This window comes from Zootoca vivipara, chromosome 1 (assembly GCF_963506605.1).
Source record: "Zootoca vivipara chromosome 1, rZooViv1.1, whole genome shotgun sequence".
Lineage (NCBI taxonomy): Eukaryota > Metazoa > Chordata > Lepidosauria > Squamata > Lacertidae > Zootoca > Zootoca vivipara.
The window spans coordinates 66,725,626-66,745,167 of record NC_083276.1 but is presented as its reverse complement, the minus strand read 5'-3'; the positions used below and the strand labels follow the sequence as shown (position 1 = coordinate 66,745,167).

The 19,542-nt window shown below is 44.3% G+C and overlaps 1 protein-coding gene across 5 annotated transcripts in view; it reads left to right on the top strand.

Annotated features, from left to right (window-relative positions):
• The first annotated feature begins 10,593 nt into the window (after nt 1-10,593).
• MICAL2 (microtubule associated monooxygenase, calponin and LIM domain containing 2) overlaps nt 10,594-19,542 on the top strand; it is a 142,503-nt gene continuing 133,554 nt past the window's right edge. The window contains exon 1 of one of the 5 annotated variants that reach the window (XM_035118905.2): nt 10,594-10,776. The gene's annotated coding sequence lies outside the window, so the exon portion shown is untranslated. The remainder of the gene's footprint in view (nt 10,777-19,542) is intronic. The other 4 variants (XM_060275628.1, XM_060275623.1, XM_060275630.1 and 1 more) reach the window with 4 other exon arrangements.

Below are 19,542 nucleotides of genomic sequence, written 5' to 3'. Positions count from 1 at the left end.
ACAGCTTTGCTCGCTGTTGTGGACAGGGGAAGGGCATCTCAGTGGCCTTTAACACAACAGTAATGTGACAGAAAGGCATTCTGAAGTGCCTTTCTGTCACATCCAGTCATGATCTGTGCCTGTGGTGGAATCTTCCCATGATTGTTTGCTGTGAGCAAAGTGCAAACTAGGCCAATAAAAACAAGAACGCCATCACATGCTCACCTCCTGTGTGGAATTCTACAATTCATAACCACAATACATGTTGTTTACACAGAGGAATTAGTTCAAAAAGAAAAAAATTGTGCTTAAAAGTTGGACTGTGTAGATTAATTGCAAAAACCTTTTGATGTTACAAAGGGAACCTATGGAAGCATGAGAGAGAGAGAGAGAGAGAGAGAGATGATATTAGTTTAGTTTAGTTTAGTTTAGATATAGTAGGGAAAAATTAATGGAAACTGGAGTGGGGAACCTTTTGGCATCATAGTGGGAGACCCACAGGAGCAGGAAAATGTTGTGGTTTTTGTATTTTTTAAAAGATGGGGTGTGGGGGCCTGGGAGGTTTAAAAGATGGGGTGTGGGAGCGGCCGCCGAGACCACATAACACCGGTCTTGAAAGATCTACATTGGCTCCCAGTACGTTTCCGAGCACAGTTCAAAGTTTTGGTGCTGACCTTTAAAGCCCTAAATGGCCTCGGTCCAGTATACCTGAAGGAGCGTCTCCACCCCCATCGTTTTGCCCAGACACTGAGGCCCAGCACCGAGGGCCTTCTGGTGGTTCCCTCATCGCGAGAAGCCAAGTTGCAGGGAACTAGGCAGAGGGCCTTCTCGGTGGTGGCCTGTGGAACGCCCTCCCAACAGATGTCAAAGAGGAAAACAACTACCAGACCAGGAATCCCCAAACTTCGGCCCTCCAGATGTTTTGGACTACAATTCCCATCTTCCCCAACCACTGGTCCTGTTAGCTAGGGATCATGGGAATTGTAGGCCAAAACATCTGGAGGGCCACAGTTTGGGGATGCCTGTACCAGACTTTTAGAAGACATTTGAAGGCAGCCCTGTTTAGGGAGGATTTTAATGTTTAATCCATTATTGTATTTTATTTTTCTGTTGGAAGCCGCCCAGAGTGGCTGGGGAAACCCAGCCAGATGGGCGGGGTATAAATAATAATAATAATAATAATAATAATAATAATATATTATTATTATTATTATTATTATTATTATTATTATTATTCAGTTTGCAGGTTAGCCAACCTTGAACTAGAACAATCTATGGGAACTTCAACAAACACAAGTAGAAACCAGTCTGAGTTCCACGTTTCCTTGTGGGTCCAGAGGCAAACATGGTTGGGGCAACTGGCGTGACCCCTCCCTTTGTAAAGTAGGCTACCTTCCAATCATGTAAAAGCCAGAGGTTAACACTCTGCATCCTCCATCCAGAAAGGCCAGCAAGAGGTAGGACCAAAGTTGAAGGACACATTCCAGCCAGGCTAAAAGAAGAAGGCACTAAGCAAGTGCAAGTGAGGACTCTAACCTGGGGGTGGGGGCCTTGTTTGAGGAGATCACTGAGGGCAAGATAGAGATGACTTGATGGGGGTGGATACATTCAGTTCCTTGGCGTGAGATTCCCCAGCCCTGCTGTACTGTGTGTATACTGTTTTAAACTGGTTTCCAGATCTGTAGAAGGAAGCATGTTTTCCTTGTTCTGCTACAGCCCCACCCTTTCAGTTTGAAACTTAATTTCTCTAATCGCCTCCTACTACCGTACGCAGAGCCCTGTGGGACAAAGCCATTTATGTGGCCAATCATCTGAGTCCAATTAGCTTGGGATCCTTCTTGTCACAGAGATCAGGAAGTGACTGGTTATACTGCCTGAGACACTTTCTGGTGACTAGTGGTCTGTCTGAACAGGAAACATATTGCAAGAAGCTTAAGGCATGGGGACTATAAATAGTGCATGTTTTGATAATGGTTTTCTTTCGGGACAACACATTTTACAGCCTATTGGCAAGAACTCTTGCAAAAAAAAATAGGTCATGACTGGGAAAGAGAGACCAGAATTTCTCTGAGAAGAAAATAGAAGGAAGCTTTCCTTTCAGCTCATTAAGATAGCCATATTAACTTCCAGGAACACAGTAATAAATGCTTGATTTAAGAGCAATTTATTTTGGCAGCTATCTCTTCCCCTGCCCCCTGAGCTTCTGTTAAAGAATTCCAGGAAGATATTTTTGAAGCCCATCCTTTTTTGGGTTACCCAAGATCTTCTTGAAGTAATATGCAATGTATTATAAATTGGCTCACAGATGCTAATTTTTGTTTACCATGTACATGGGCAGCATCACTCCTACCAGGACCCTTCAGAATTGTAATATTATCTGGTGCCACTTAATTCAATTATATATTATAAGCAATCCTCCTGCTGACCATTGCTAGGGTGAGACAATTGTACAAAGGAAGACAATTGTACAAAGGAAGACAAGGACAGAAAGAGTTTCAGCACATTCAGAGCAACGAGGAAAGCTGCACTTGTCAAAATCCTCTCTTCTAGAAAATGATTTAAGGTACATGAGCTCTGTCCTTCATTGCTACTGATCACGCAACCAACTGGTCCAGGTAAGGTAATGGCAACAGGTTGACAGGCATGCCTTGGCCTTTGTAGATTATGAATATCTGCCAATGCCCTTTGTTCCCTGCAAGTGACACAATCCTATGGAGCTGTGAGAAAATGCCTTTTGAACTATTGTTAAGTTGATTGATGTGTCTGGCCACAACTTAATTTAAAAAACAACCATCATACAATGAACTAAAAACAACAAAATAAATAACACGGCAGGTAACCAGCAGAAAAGAAAATTCTATTTATATTTCTTCGAAAACAACAGGGGGAAAAAAAAAGCCTGTGGCAAACATTTGACTCATCTTCTGTAAATGTGAATCTGTAATGAAACGTAATCAGAAAACTTTGGATGGGACTGGCAATAGTCCTAAATAAATAAATAAGACGGAATGAGATTTTTTTGGTAACTCAATCTGTAACCTTGTTTAAGTATGCCCCCCACCCAAATAACAATATTGGAGTAGACAGCATACTCCACCCAAAAAGGTATGCCAAAAAAAAATAGTCTTTTCCTTCCAAAGCACACAAAGACTTTACAGATTTCCATGGTGATATAACATCACTTTCTGAGTACAGCTTGGATGGCCAGATATCCCATATTTGGAAATATTTTTGTCTTGTTTCCTCACACCACCTCTGTACAAAATGCAAGTCACAATTGGAAAGGCACCACAATTTCCCAGCCCATGTTGTCCCTAATTTAATCTGGCAGCCTGAGGCATTAATACACATGGATTTAAAAGAGTGCTTCAAATCTAAATGGGTATTTTTGTAACACTTAGAAAAACAATTTTTAGCTTTGAAACTCACGATTCTCAAAACTCAAGATTTTTTTTATTCATTGGAGCTTGAAAGGATTAGTTCCTTTGATGATAATTTGTTGAATGTTGGGGAATTTATCTATATACCGTAGATAAATCCAGTACCATCCCGTTTGCAATTCAAGCACAAGGGTTAGATGAGGCTGGCCACTCCATTAGGACTCATGCCAAGCCATAGTCTGTCTCGGTGTTACGTATAAATCAGGCCATTTTGTTTAGATAAATATCGTTGTAAGATGCCAGGTGCTTACCCAGAGTTCAGTTTCCTACAACCTGAGCCTACAATGGAGGGGCTCACAGCATCAACACATCCAACCCTGGCCTTTGTCCTTCTAACTAACAGCTAGTTGAGAGATCAAGGGCCCACCCATTTGCCATCTGACATGGAACCATTTCCTTTGTTACCTTCACTACCCATACTTTAGGGGAGCACTACCTCACCAAGAAGCTGGCCTAGCTATTTCAGCAATTGAATCCTAGCTGGATCCAGCAATTAGAAAAGGATTTAGGCATACAGCCTAATCCCCTCCCCCCCGCAAGCGCAACCCCCCCCTTCACAATATGCTGAGTGTTGTGGCTATCAAATAAACAGAAATGTCCTTTCCAAATGGCTGGGTTTCTGCATCTACTTAAACATTATCTGTTTAGGTTCACAATGAAACGTACATGTTGGCTCATGTTATTACTATAAACTGGATGAATTCCAACTCTTTTAGTATCTAGTAGCTCTAGAAATCATGAAGCAGAAGCTCACCCTTGTTTAAGAATGGATTAAATAAGGAAATTCAAAGGAAAAGGGAAAAAAATTGTAAGATAAAACAACTGTGGTTAGAAATACTGAAAGGGGTTGATTAAAAGTTCTCCCTTGCAATCCTATACATGTCACTCACAAGCAAGTCCCACTGAGTTCACTGTGGGGCTTACTTTTTTGCAGAGACCCTGAGTCCGCCTTCACATGCACACCTTGCAACATGATCAGTGTGCTGTAGGCTTGTAGGGTATATGTTTGATATAGCCATGACCACATGCAAAACAGTTTCTGCCCTAGCTCTCTACCCATAGGGCACTCAGCAAAAGCTTCACAGTATAAGAAACACAATACAAATCAAAAAAGTAAGAGAACACATATCAAACTACCAGAAAAACACTAAGAAGCAGCAATCTAAAATACAAACACTGGCAGCAGTTACACTTAAAACATTAAAAGAAGGGGTTTTCTCTCTCTTTCAGATCTTTGGTGACACTCCATAAACAAATGCCCTGTATATTGAGGTCATTTGCTTAACAGCTCAAAAGCTCACACAACAGCAGAGTTTATCATAAGGAGTTTTTCTCATAGACTCTGTATCCCACTGGAAAGAAGGTTTTGGATCTGATTACCTGGGAAAAGAACACCTAACTGTCCCAGGTATCCTGTTTACTGCTGTGACATGGGATTGGGCTATGCTGAAGTGGCCCTCACCTTGATAAAGCATGAGTGTGGATGAATTTTCATCTTTTTGTGATTCCCAACCCAATCTTTCTGTGACTCACTGGCAGTCTCAGTGATTAATCTAAGATTATTCATGTAGCTTAATCTCAATGATTAATCTAATCTTATTCATGTAGCTGCAAGTTGGGGGGGGGGGGGAAGTGGCACAGTTGATGCAGGCAGCATACCTAATTTACAACTCGGCTGCTATTTATTAGCCGAGGAAGAAAGTCCATGGAAGGAATTTAGCATACTGCTATGGCAATCGTTATGTCAGCACAAGCATTTTGGCTTGCTAGATGGGACAGTCTCCCCTCTCTCCTCCCCCTGTGGGACTGTTCTGGAGGTTCTCCTGACTCTCCCCAGAGCCAATTCAGGGGGAGGGGGGAGGGGGAGGAGAGGGGTGAAACCCTGTTATGCTAGCAAAGCAGGACTTTCTCTGAGCGGGACTTGTTGGCTGAATCCTGCCTCATCCCTTGATGGCAGGGGCAGGGAAACTGAGGCCCAGCCTGTCAGGCCTCTGTATCTGACCCTCAGAACTGTCCTCAGGCCACACCCCTCACTGTCTGTGCTTCCCACCCTGAGTGTTTTTGCCTGGCTGGAATGTGTCCTTTATGTTATTTTCACTAATATATGCATAATGTGATTGGAAAACTACACTGTAAAATTCAGCAAAGTGCAACTTTTGAAGGACGGTTGTGTTTCAGTTTGTATATTTTATTTTATTTTAGGAACATGTGAATTAAATGCAAACTGATTTCAGTTTCTCTCCCATCCCTAGCAGTCAGCATCTGTAATCACTTTGAGGCACGTACCTTTGAATGATACAGAATTGGAGACTGAGGAGGATGGATCCACCTGCTTTCCACATAATGCTGTGCCCTTTTCAACCCCAAAAAAGGCTAACTGCCCAATCCTAATGGTATTTACTTGGATTGATTTCAATGAGACTCACTTCCAAGTTTTCAAGAACTTTCAAGAACGCTTTAAAGAACTTCAGACTGAAAACATGGTTTGAGCAATGTTCTGTCCACGGACAGCTTGCAACTGTTTCAGCTATAATATTGTCATAATAGACTAAAATATTATCCTAAGTATGGGATAAGCTACACATGAGGTAAGGAGTTAAGTTCAGGTCATTAAGAGTATGAAGTTTAACAGGTCAGGCTTCGAGCTAAGTTTGAAATAACCCTGAAGGGCATTTTTAATAGATTCCAGGAGTGTAAATAATACAGTGATAATTCAGCCAACTAATATACTAAGTTCCTACTCTAGGGTTTCATCTGGGAATGCAGCAGTTGCCTGACAGCTTAATTTTCAGCTGTTGCAAAAATAAACCCAAATCCAAACTCACTTGTTGCACTTTTGGGTTTTCCACATAGCCCACTGTTACGGCCATTCTGGAAGCTCAGAGTACCGGTATATTGGTTCCCCTTTTGCTGGACAACTCTTATGGAATGGGATCCTAGTTCATTGGTTACTGAAATCTGAGACAGTAAGCATAAGAATTATAGAGAGATGTGAGGCACTTTGTTGACAAATTTTCAGAGTCTTGCAATGCAGCTTGACTCTGCAAAGACCAGTGTTCAGCTATCTTAGCCTATTAACAGCTACATATGATATACTTAACATTCTTTCCGCTGTTCTCACAAAACAATCAGATAATCATGAGCTCAACTATTACAAACTGTGAAAGATCTCAGGCAGAACATAGGGCAGTTTTTAAAATGTTTGTTCCTGCAAGCAACAGCCTGTATTTCAAGTTCTTTTATAGTCCTGACAGGTAAGAAAGAGAAGGATTACTTTAGGATGCTAAATTGATGTTACTTACTTGTCATTTCCTTTCAGAGAATATGCAGCCAGGGGAACCTGGTCACATGGAAAGTTTTTACCACTCATCAACAATTGATATCGCCCAGGACTATAAGTCACCTGCTGTTAGCTGATTTTCTGAGCCCATCTACTTTGAAATTTTATGTAAATTGTTATATTCACCTTACTTTTGCCAGGCGGGTGAGAAATTCCAGGACTACAGCAGAACCCAAGGCAGCACCCCTGAGGGCACCCTGCCCACCCTACTGCCTGTGCTTCTGGCAGAGAAACAGTCCTGGCATTGGTGCCAGTTTCTGGGGAGATCGAGATACTTTCCCATTTTGCCTCGAGTGGTGAAAAAGAACGTGCTGGCCCTGTCAAGAGCCAAGTCCACTGCCCCCACACCAGAACTCCTTGTAGATGTTCAGTGCCTTAAGATGCTTACAGAACCCACTCTTAGTGCTCTCACTCTCACCTGTCTTTGATGCAAAATGGCAGTTTTCCCCTTTGTTTCTTTCACAGACACCTAGGTAACAGCACCCCTGGTGGTGGGAGGAGGCATACCCTTTAGCCAAAATGGCTCTCACTTTCCAGAAGAATGTCCAGCTATTTCCTGGTTGATGTGGAAAACTATGGTATTAGCTATCACTTCTCTAATAGAGGCTTAACCAGGCCATTAAAGAAGTACTTCAGGCTCCATAAGCTCTTTCTTGTCTTGCTGCTCCCTCCCCTATTTTGTATCTTTGTGGGTAGGTGTTGGAGGAGGCTCTCAAGAGTCTCGTTGAAAGTCATTGTTTTTAGACAGGCTACTTATCTAGCTGGGACAGTTCACAGTCCAAACTCTTTATGTTCTTTTGGAGCTGGGACAGAAGTTTATAGAGAAGTCAGCAGAAACTTCCCATGGACCCGAATCCTGATAAATAAGACTTGTTCACGAAATTTATTATTTTTGGTTTAAATCTTTATTTCCTTTTCTGTATCTCTTGAAGAAATACCCATCATGTTGTCTACCAGGGCTGAGTTCAAGTTAATAATCTGATATGAAACAGGAGCCTACTGTAACATACGGGGGTCAGAGTTGAAGGACAGAATTGAAGTCAGAACCCAAAAGCAAATCAGGAGGTAGGATAACAGAGCATATCAGAACCAAAAGCTACAGCAGAGGCTACCAACAGAGGCAACCTGGCCAGTATGGACAATGGGAGGGATGGTGGGAGTTGCACTCCAACATCTGGAGAGCAGCACATTGGCTATCCCTAGCTATAGGAACACACACAAACTTGGGAAGACCATGTCTATCAGCCAAAGTGTAACAGCAACTGGAAGGCCTCAATAGCAAGATTGGGTGGGTAGAAGAACTGCACATAGATCCAAATACTACCAGTAAACTGGGACAACAAGATTCTGAAATGTGCTGTTTACGTACATTGCCTTGATTTACCATACTCTTTCCTAACTCCTCTGCTGAGTCCTGACTGCCATCAGTCTGGTGTTCCACTGAAACTGCCCTTACTAAATTGCTTCTTGATCTCACTTCATTCTCATCCACCTTTCTGGTACCTTTCTTACAGTTGCCCTCTCCTCCTTGATCCCATCTATCCCTTAGGCTTCTAGGGCTCTTATCTCAACACACTGTCTTGTTATTTAGCAGCTTAGTCATTCAAATACTGTACAGGAAACCACACACCCCAACCTCCCCAGACTTCTCCCTCCCAGTTGGTTCAGTTCAAGTTCTCCTCTGGACCCTGTGCAATTCTCACTGTATATACTGTCATGGGTGACCTCATCAACTCCTGTGGCTTTCAGATGATATCAAGCTGTTCCATTCCATTCTTTCTGTTCCAGCAGCTCAGTCATACTCAAACATGGCAAAGGCTGAACTGCTACGGTATTTCCTGCAAAGTCATTCTCTTCCCAATCACTCATTCTCTTCCCAATCACTCATATCCACTGACAGGGTCACCATCCACCCAACCCTGTTGACCAGGCACAATGTGTTGGCTCTATGCTTTTATTTAGCCTTATTCTTTGCCCCTCATTTTCATCCTGCTACCAAGTCATTTCACTTTTCCCTGTATAAGATTTCTAAACTGTGCCACCTTCTCTCCAGTTCCTTGGCTAAAGCAACAGTACAGTTCTGGATGCCTTGGTTTCTGCAACTATCTTCTGCTTCCCCTTCCCTCAAGCCTCTCACCTCTGTCCCAAACTCTGTTAACAATAATTCATCTATTGCCAATTGGACCATGTGACACAATACCACTTCTCAAATTTAGCAGAATGAAGTAACAAAGCTTTTCCTGGACTGAACCACTTCAGGCTACAGGTGGGAGATTATATGTCTAAACCATAAGAGCCAACTCCTAGGGCCCCCCACAATAAAATATTTGAAGGGGCCATGCCTCCACAAAGTTGATAGGCATTCCCATTCAAATAGTGTTTGTACACTGTGTCATGTGTTCAATTATGCAGGGCAAGGCTTATCTGGGCCCCCACAATATTTTATTCAAGATGGCATGCCTGGTCTGAACCTTGAGGTGGGTATGTATAGAAAACTGGCTTGTCAGGAGTTCAACCCCTGATATGTTGATTTACTAGGTTGAAGAAGCTTTTTATGGAGAAGCTGAAAAATTCAATCACTGGCTGAAGTGCTACAATCCATTAAAACTTTTTCTGATGCATAAAGTGGCCCCAGTACACTCAATGTATAAGAGAGGGACCACATAGTTCAGTGACACAGCATATACAGTATCTTGCATGCAGAATAACTCAAGTACCATCCATGGCATCTCCAGGTTCTCCTGGGAAAGATCCCTGCCTGGAAGATCCCTGGTTCCCAAAGTGGGCAGTAGCGCCCCCTGGAGGGCGGTAAGAGGCAAGTAAGTAAGTAAGTAAGTAAATTTTTATTTATACCCTGCCCTCCCCGGCCAAGACCGGGCTCAGGGCAGCGAACATCAAATATCAAATACATTCATACCTTGGGTTACAGCTGCTTCAGGTTGCGGCTTTTCGGGTTGTGCTCCGTGCCAAACCCGGAAGTACCGAAACGGGTTACTTCTGGGTTTTGGCGCGTGCATGCGCAGAGGCGCTAAATCGCACTTTGCACATGTGCAGAAGCACCGAATTGTGACCCGTGTGTGTGCAGACGTGGGTTGCAAATGCTGCGGGTTGTGAACATGCCTCCCGCACGGATCATGTTCGCAACCTGAGCATCCACTGGACATTAAAACACAATCAAACAATTGATTAAAATACAGTTTAAAAATTAGAATCAGGATAAAATTAAATGACTGCCCACGAATTACAACCATAGGGGTCGGGAACCTCAAGTATTCATCAGGGCCAGCTATCCATGTTGGTCCCACATGAGCTGATAAAAGGGCCAGAGAGGTAACTTACAGGGTCCCATAGAGGGGGGTCAAACTGGGCCCGGGGTGAAGGCCAGGCGGAACAACTCCATCTTGCAGGTCCTGCTGAAAGATGTTAAGTCCCGCAGTCCCGGGGGAGGCAGCAGGGTGGGTGTAAATGAATACCATACCAGACTTTGAAAAGCTGGTATCACTGGATCATCAGTTGAATTTTTACTACCTGCGCAAGTAAAGAAATTTACTGCGTTGTTATCTTCCTTAGTGGGGTGTGCAAACCGCTGTTCTAAACGATGCTTTGGATCGAGTGCGGCAGAGTACTGGGTTTGAGTTCATGGAACCGAGAGGGCGGCGCTGGCCCGAAAAAGTTACATGGGCCAGATGGACCAATGGCCTAACTCGGTGTAAGTTAGAGCCTCTTCTATTTTCTACCTTTCACAGGCTTAGGGTTGCGCTCTTCCAACAGGACTCCCTCAGGCCGCCTTCGGATTGGCCGAGAGAGAGAGAGCTCGCCTGGAGCCACGCCCAGCCCCAGCACTCTGGGCTCAGGCGAGCGAGGCAGTCCCGCCAGCCAGTGCCTCGCGCAAAGTCGCGCGCGCGCGAAAGTAGGGCTAGGCATGTGCGTGGCTCCCAGTGGAGCCCCCCGGAAAAGAAGCCGGAGCGCCGACGGCTTCTCCTGCCTGTGAGGGAACATGCTGAGCGGGGGCTTTCGGTAAGTCACCGGAGGGCGCGCGCGTTTGGCGCTTCGGTTCTTGCGTAAGGAGGTCCGGGCGCGCTTCCCGACCGGAGGCTTCCCGGTTCCCGCGGCTGCGCCCTGCCCGGAGCCACCGGCTCAGCCCTGGCTTCCCTGGGCAATTCTATCTCGCCTGCCCTTGGCCGCGGCGGAGCAGGTGGCGTTTGGTTCAGGAGGCGCCCGGGAGCAGCGCTAAATAATTCACCCGGAGTGCGGATCTGATCTCAACCCCGTTGCCTCGAGGAACCCCGGGAAGCCTCCAGCTGGGGAGAAAGGGACCTGTGTGTATTTGTTTCTTTAAAAAGAAAGGGCGGGAGAGAGGGGGGAAGACAGAGAACCGCTCGTCAAACAGATAAAAATGTGGCGCGTTGAAAGAAAGGAAGAAACAGGACGTGGTATCGGCAACCCCAAAGCCACATCCCTGGCAGAGGCGGAAATAAACGAAAATCCTGCTTGTGTGGGTGTTCGTTCTTTCTCGCTGTGTTACTCAGATGTGAACTATTTTGCACTCCGGTACTTAGGGTCTCTTTGAATTCAGGTCATCGGGCTGTTCTTAAGAACAGGTGGCTTTCGAGACACACGCGCTGCTATAGCCTGCGCTGCTTGGACTTGCTTTTAAAACTAGGGGGAGATTCCGAGGTTTTTTGATATAAAAACTTATCTTTTTAATATATAAGTTGAACAGAGCATTTAATTGTAGAGTTTTTCTTCCTTTCAGTTACTGATGAGGCTGGTTAGAGTTTAAAGACAGCAGGCAGTGTTGCAAAACAGATGGTTCCTCATATTTGTATTAGAGGTTTGGGTGGGTTGGGAGAGCCTATGTACATTATGTTTTCTCAGAAGTAAACCCTATTGAGCTCAGTAGTACTTACTCCCAGGTAACTGGGTATAGCATTGCAACCCACCAGATCTGTTATGGCATAAGTTTTGGAAGACTGCAGGCCACTGTGTCAGGTGGTGGAAGTGTTTCGGTTGGCGGGTGTGTGTGTGTTTATGTGAAGCATATGTACTGTGTGGAGAAAAAAATGCTAGGGTCATGTGGCAATTAAGTTGTGTTATGCAAGTCCCAAATCCTTATGTGACTGAAGACGTCCTGAAGTGTTAGTGGCACATTTCTTAGTGTCCTGAAAGTGACAGGTCATCCGAAGAGAGGTTTTAGAACCTAAAGGGAAAAATGAGGTGCGGTAGATGAGGAATGTAGATAGAAGCCGGCTGGGTGTGGACGGGAAGTCTGAGATTGTTTACAGACAGTTGCAAGCATGCTGTTCCCTGTTATGGGTGAAGAAGGAGAGCTTTAATAGTATACTAAGCCACAGAAGTGGGGCATCCCTATAATAAAAATGTAAGCAAAACATGGCAAGGTGTTATGGGCAGCGTAACTCTTCTGCTGCTCCAAGGAGAATGGCTTGTGTTATACATGCTGCAAAGTCCATATAATCATCATCAATTAATAATACATTGAAGATGGAACAGTGGCTTGCAAGCTTTGAGAAACTGAACTTTAAAGGAATGTGCCAGAATGTGATGGCGCTTGTTGATGCATTTGTGTGTTAGTCTTCCTATCAGCATGCTACTTGACCATGTGTGTGCCCTGCATAGTGTGAAATAGTGTGTCTATTTAAGGAGGTGTGTGCATATGCAGTCGAGGGTGGGGGCGCGTGTAGATTGATTCTTCAAGTCCATCTGAATTCCTCTTGGATTTGACTTCACTGCACTACAAGTGTGGGGATTTGTGAATGTCTTTCTGCCCCTTTAAGAGGTATACATTCTCCAGCCACATATTGTTTTTGTTTTTTGGTAAAGATAGATTAATTACCTTTCATCATAGCTGTCAAGTTTTCCCTTTTTAAGGGAACTTCCCTTATTCCGAATAGGATTCCTCGCTAGAAAAGGGAAAACTTGACAGCTATGCCTGTCATCTGGTCTGTCGCATTCACAACTTACCCACAATTCATTTGTTTCTACATTAATCTTTTTTTTAAAAAAAACAAAAACCTCAAGTAGTATTTTAAAACATGTATTTAAATTCCTATTTTCCTTAACATTAAGTTGCCAATAAACCACCACAATGTTCGAGTAAGTACAAAAGTTGGTGGACAGTTAAGTTCTGGTCTGCACCTTCCATCTATGCAGTGTGGATCAGGTAATTTCTTACAGGAGCTCACACAGGTTGAGTTGCTTAAGAATTTGCACTTTGGACTCTACTTCTGTTCTCCTGACTTCAGAGTTTGTGTAGATATCTCCATTGCAAATATACATTTGAATGACTCCTTTGGTGGATAGTGGAAGGCTGAGCAGAAATTGTGTTAACAATTACTTTTTACTTTTTGAAATATGGCAACCCTAGATTGTTTCAGTACTGCATCATTTAAAACATAAGTATTTGTGTCATGTTAATACTATCAGACTATACCTACCAATATTATTCATTCCATATACTGTGAAGAAAGCACAGATTAAGGTCCTTAACAAAATCTGCAGCAGGTGGTATTTCCTTGATGCCTGCCAGTTACTTAAATAAGATCTGCTGACAGCCTTTTTCCCTACTGAATAAGGTTAACAACAGCTGCTTGAGTAGGTGACTTTTTAAATAGGCAAACCCACCTCCTTCTATCGCTCCTTGAAAGATTCATAGTAAAGTGGAGTTAATTCTAAAGAGAGGCCTTTTTATGTTTGTTTGAATGATGACATTGGATGGTATTTTGTACCAATTTTTCCTCTTGGCAGTGATGGTAGGAAGGTTTGCTCAATAAGCTGCAGCGGTAATAATTCTGTCACAATGCTTGCTCAACATCAGGCTTGTAAATATTTTGCAAGAATGTGATGCTATCACTCAAACTTGTGAAATTCAGTGCGAATGGGTCTCTCTGAATTCATTGGCTCTTCAATTTGTTCTCTCATGTTGGGGTTAATTAGATATGCTACCCCATTGCTATCTACCCTGACTTTGAAGTGCCAGTGTTTGAAGTGTTCTTTCTTATATTGTTATATGTATTGTGCTGCGTGTATTTAAACAGAGATGGTTTTGATGGTAGGATGGAATCTTATCTTTAGATTCCAACTTAAATTTACCATTGGGAATTAAGTCTGATCCACCACTCAGTTAATTTAGGTTACACTTGTACAAGACTACATTTCCCAGGATTCACTCGTGTGTGTGTGTGTGTGTGTGTGAGTGTGTGTGTGTGTGTGAGAGAGAGAGAGAGAGAGAGAGAGAAAGAGAGAGAGAGAGAGAGAGAGAGAGAGAGAGACTGATAAAATGGTTTTAAGTTCTAACTTTAACCCTATTTAGGTGCTTGGTACTAGCAGAAACACGGGCCATAGCCGTCGGTGTGCTCAAGAGCCACATACGGAATACTTGCATTGCATGCTAGTGCAGCAAAGTACGTAAACTATCTTTACAATTGGCATCCAGGCCAATAATCACAGCCAAGAAGCAATTTGAGAGTGGAATTTGAATGACGTTCTCACCATTAGAGATGGCCACTTCAGGTCAGAGTTAAGAGAGAGTCATGGGAGCAGAAAACGTCTTGTTCCAATTATGAGTACTTGTTGGCTATTTATTCCAGGGTTTCATATACAGTATTAAGGAATTGGTGTGGTAAGAAATAACACAGTGGAGGGAAAAGGTGTCTTTCTCTTCTCTCTCCCTGCCCTCCTCCCTCCTTGTTTTCTACCAGCTTACTATGGGCAAGCTTCTTAACCTGTTTGATCTGATTCCTGTATTTTTATATATGAAAATAAGACTTGCAAGGCTTGCTGGCCTGGGATGCTAAGCCCTAATTAACGATGCAAAGTATTGTTCTCTCGATGAGAGAGGCTATGTAAGTGTCCTATTGCCCTTACAGGCTGAGTCACTTGGTAATTGCACTGGAAAAGTGTCTTGTATGAAGAAACAAATTATAAACAATACTTATTCAAATTTATAAAAGCATAGCTATAGGCATTCATTGCAAAGCCCAGACGTACAGGTCTTCTTTCTTGCATTTGTTTTTGAATAGTAACTTTATTGAAGTAATGTTCCAGCCATGGCAAATACTGAGTTAGAAATACTAAGAAATCTTTAACTTATGCAATTGCAGGATGCATATATTTCACCATGAAGGAAGTACATGAGAAGGCATCAATAAATTGGGGCCTATCTTCTTCCTTCCTTGGAGTATGCATGCTGGATGCACTTCCTGGTGCACTCCATGCCTCCCTATCCAGCACTTCCTTTTCAATCCAGGGCTGCAACTGGGAATGCGCTTGAGTTTGAGGAGGGAAAAGAAGGCCCTTTGGGGTTCCACTGCAGTCTCTCTGTGTGCATGCAGCTGGGATCACAACAAGAAACATAGGGTCTACAGTGGGCAGCATCCAACTCAATCATACTCTGCGCAGATCTGCTGAAATCAACATATTGAAGTGCACCGATTTCAGTGGGTCGACTAAGATTGGATTAGTGTTGAAATGTCAACATAGTTTCAGTTACTACAGTGGTACCTCGGTTTATGAACACAATTGGTTCCGGAAGTCTGTTCATAAACTGAAGCGTTCATAAACTGAAGCGAACTTTCCCATTGAAAGTAATGGAAAGTGGATTAATCTGTTCCAGCCGGTCCGCGGAGTACTTAAATTTAAGCGTTCATAAACTGAAGTGAACTTTCCCATTGAAAGTAATGGAAAGTGGATTAATCCGTTCCAGATGGGTCCGCGGAGTACTCAACCTGAAGTGTACTTAACCCGAAGCATGGGTGTAATTGGTTCCGGAAGTCTGTTCATAAACTGAAGCGTTCATAAACTGAAGCGAACTTTCCCATTGAAAGTAATGGAAAGTGAATTAATCCATTCCAGATGGGTCCGCGGTGTTCCTAAACCAAAAATTCATAAACCGAGGTGTTCATAAACCGAGGTTCCACTGTATTTAGAGAACATACCATACTTTTCTGTATATAACACTCCCCCTTGTACAAGATGCCCACAGTTGTTGAGCTTTTTAAATCACTAAACCCACGGTTGCAATAGATTGCGCCGCTCGCATACGATCACTCCTGTCTGGTACAAGCATCTACCCGAGCGCCAACAATGGAAGTACATAGCAACCCCAATTGTCGCCGCCGCAGCCAATCCTCAGCAGCCCTTGCCGCAGCCACCAATCACATTACAAATCGCCAATGACAATCTGCAGCTCGCGGCTGCAACCAATCACCAGTCACCCCTACCCACTACCCATGTATAAGATGGTAAAAAATAAATAAATCCTTGTCTTATACAGTGGTGCCTCGCTAGACGAATTTAATTCGTTCCGACGGTCAATTCGTCCAACGAAAAATTCGTCCTGCGAGGCACCGTTTCCCATAGGAACGCATTAAAAGTGGGGGAGGGAAAAACAGAGGACAGATCCGATCCTCCACTTCTCTCTCCCCCCACCCGACGGAGCCAAATGCCGGATCTGTCGGGCGGGGGGAGGGAGGAACGGAGGACCGATCCGATCCTCCGCTTCTCTCTCCCCCCGCCCGACGGAGCCAAATGCCGGATCTGTCAGGCGGGGGGAGGGAGAAGCGGAGGACCGATCCGATCCTCCGCTTCTCTCTCCCCCCGCCCGACGGAGCCAAATGCCGGATCTGTCCGGCCAGGGGGGAGGGAGGAACGGAGGACGGAGGGACGGAGCCGAAGTGCGGCAGTGTGGGGGCTGCTTTCCCCCAGCCGCCTGGCACACAGCTGCTTGCCTTCGCAGCCCCCGCACCGCCGCACTTCGGCTCTGAACCCTGGAGCCGAAGTGCGGCGGTGTGGGGGTGTTTTGCTGCCTGCCTTCCCCAAGCCAAGGGGAAGGCAGGCGGCAAAAAGCCCTGGCAATTTTTTGCTGCTCGCTGGACTTTGCAGTCGGAGGTTTGTTTTTCTATGGCCACGCTTTGCAAGACGAAGCGGCGGCCATAGAAAACCTCGTTGTCTTGCAAGGCAACCTCCGATCACAAAATCCATTCGTCTAGCGAAAAATTCGTCTTACAGGGCATTTGTTAAGCGAGGCACCACTCTACATGGAAAAGTGTGGTACATTAGCAAAACTTAATTCACTGATAATTGTGTAAATGGTTAGTATCTGGATTCTCACAGAAGCTATGAAACAAATAGAAGTAAAGAAAGCTGTGATGGAGATGGAGTGTGCTGTTGCTTGCTTCTGTATGCTTGCTTCTGTCTGTCATTGCAAGCCTCATGTTGTTAAATAGTTATAACAAACAAACATTCGAGGAGACATATTTGTTGGGATGCCTTGATAAACAATGCAGAAACACTGTTTTCTTTAAACATAGCACATGTTCTTTAAATTATCATTTGCAGATAAAACACCATCCAGGATTGGTGGACACAAGCTGCATGTATCTAAAGTCAGCTTTAACTGATAGTGGTTTTTGAAAATGAATGTTTTTTGTGTGAGTAAAGTTTATGACAAATAAAACATGTGCCGTTCTTGGTGGTGGTGGTGCAGAAACCACCTTTAGGCAGCAACCCTATAGATATAGAACATGGGGTTTGTGCCGGGGGTTGCAGTTTGTGCCAGAGGCCAAAACAGACAGAGCAACAGATATGGCTTTTGCTTTTCTGCAGCAGGTTGCATTTTAGCAATGTAAAAGCCAGGGAAAGGCGGAACGATAAGGAAGGCCACATTACGGCCCCTGCCTCCTATATATAACCAGTAGATTTCATGGAATGTAATGGAAGCAGGTCCGACGTTCTGCTGCAAGTACTGTACTGATTCAGGCTGCAATCAGATAGCTGTGTGTTCTGGCAAATAGGATTACACCCCCTCCAACACCATTTCTAGTGTAATCTTATCAAAGCGAAGTTTCCTGTAAGAAACAAATGAGGGAGTTAAAGCCAGATACATGGGGCATGGCCTTTTCAACTATCGGAGTAAATCTGTTTATAATAAAATTGTTCTCTTAATCTGCAACCACTTTATCTAATGGAGTAAAGCTGAAAGCTTAATTTAAGCAGCCTGTTTGCTTGATCTTCTGCCCCCTGGTTCCTTATCTCTCCACTCGCCTTCGGTGTTGCCATTCTTAAGCAGAGAGAATGGTGTTGCTTCGGGACGGTATCCCTGACTCTAGTCTAGCTGTAGGCATGGGGAGATGAATAACGTAACAGGTTTTACTGCCATAGTGTCCTTCTGATGCACATTAGGACTTCTGTTTGGTGGTCTTTTTTATCTATCCTTTCTATTTGTGAGAACTGAAATTGGTGCATCACCACTCTGAAGAAAGGTGGCAACATTTGGGGATTTTTAACTTAAAGTAATGTGTGAGGGACAGGGGATATCGCGAAGTCCCTCCCCTCCTGAGTTCAAGCCCATCCCCGAGCACAGGGGAAAGCAGAGGGAGCTCCGATTCCAGTGAGGAAGCAGGAAGTCGTGTCCGAGGCTCAGGCAAGGTAGCGGAGCCAGGGTCCCAGGTGGGACAGGAAGGGGCAAATAAGGGGGGGAGACCCATCCCCCCAACTCCGGAATTACGGAGAAAGAGGAGGGGAAAGAGGATGGGTCTGCCAAGGCTTTTGTGTTGGGGAAAGACGCGCCAAAAGCCATTCGGAGGTTCTGCAACGTAATGACCCCATCGTTCCGTGTAAATAGCAATGACTTCAGCACTGTAAATACGCAGCACCAATAAAAGAATAAAATGCAGAGCTGCGTAGCGTCGTTACTCTGAAGTAGCCTGCTCCGGCCACTGTGACATAATGGGTGTGTATAGGATTGTTTATGTTCGGAGAAAGTGGATAGGGAGAATAGATTGTTGGAAGCTGAATGTTGGAAGATTCAGAACAGGCAAAATAAACCACTACTTCATACAGAAGCAGATAATTTGAGGGGGAGGTAGCAGCGGCGGCAGCACTCATCTGACCCCCTGGTTATCAGGAAGTGGGGGGGGGAGTCAACGGTGAGATCAGTGGAAGTGCACCAGTGGGAGTGATGGATTGACTCTGTTGGTGCATTTGTGTGGTGTACCAGCCACGCTGCTATCTCACCCTTCTTCCTCTACTGCCCAGTAAGTAGCAGCAACATGACCAAGCAGAGGTCAAGTGATGCCCCACCCCACCCCCCAACCAGGGCGTTCTTTCAACCAGAACCATATGATTCTGAGTACAAGCTGCTGGGATTGCAAGTGGTGAGAGCTCTATGGCACTCGGGTTCTGCTTGTGGGCTTCCAATAGGCATTTGATTGACCCCTGTAAGAACGAGATTTTGGACTAGGCGGGCCTTTGGGTCTGAACCAGCAGGGCTTGCCTTACCTTATTTTCTGATCATGCTGCATTCTTTCATAAATGGTATGTTCACAAAGGACACTGTTAAAATATAATGTACCGGTTAGGGTTAGACAAAACCTATTTCTACCGACTGAGGCAAAATGCTGATATAAATATCAATGACAAGGCAAAATCACTTGATGATGTTCCTTTCTTTCCATTGTGTACAGGATTAGCAGTAGAATATGCCACATTTATCAGCATGGTTGATAACTGCAGTTTCTGGCTCATGCTCAAGGGATTGCATTGCACCAATCCAACCTTGAATAATAAATCTCTTTGTAGGGGGAAATGCAAAAAAGAGAAGTCTATACCATGTCAATTTTGTCATATGTATATATTTTTCACAAATAATGGCGAACATGGGTTCACTTAAAACAGGGGTGTCAAACTCAAATTCATCGGGGGCCGCATCAGCAGTTTGGTCACCCTCAAAGGGCCGGTAGTATCTGTAGGACTGTGTGTCCACTC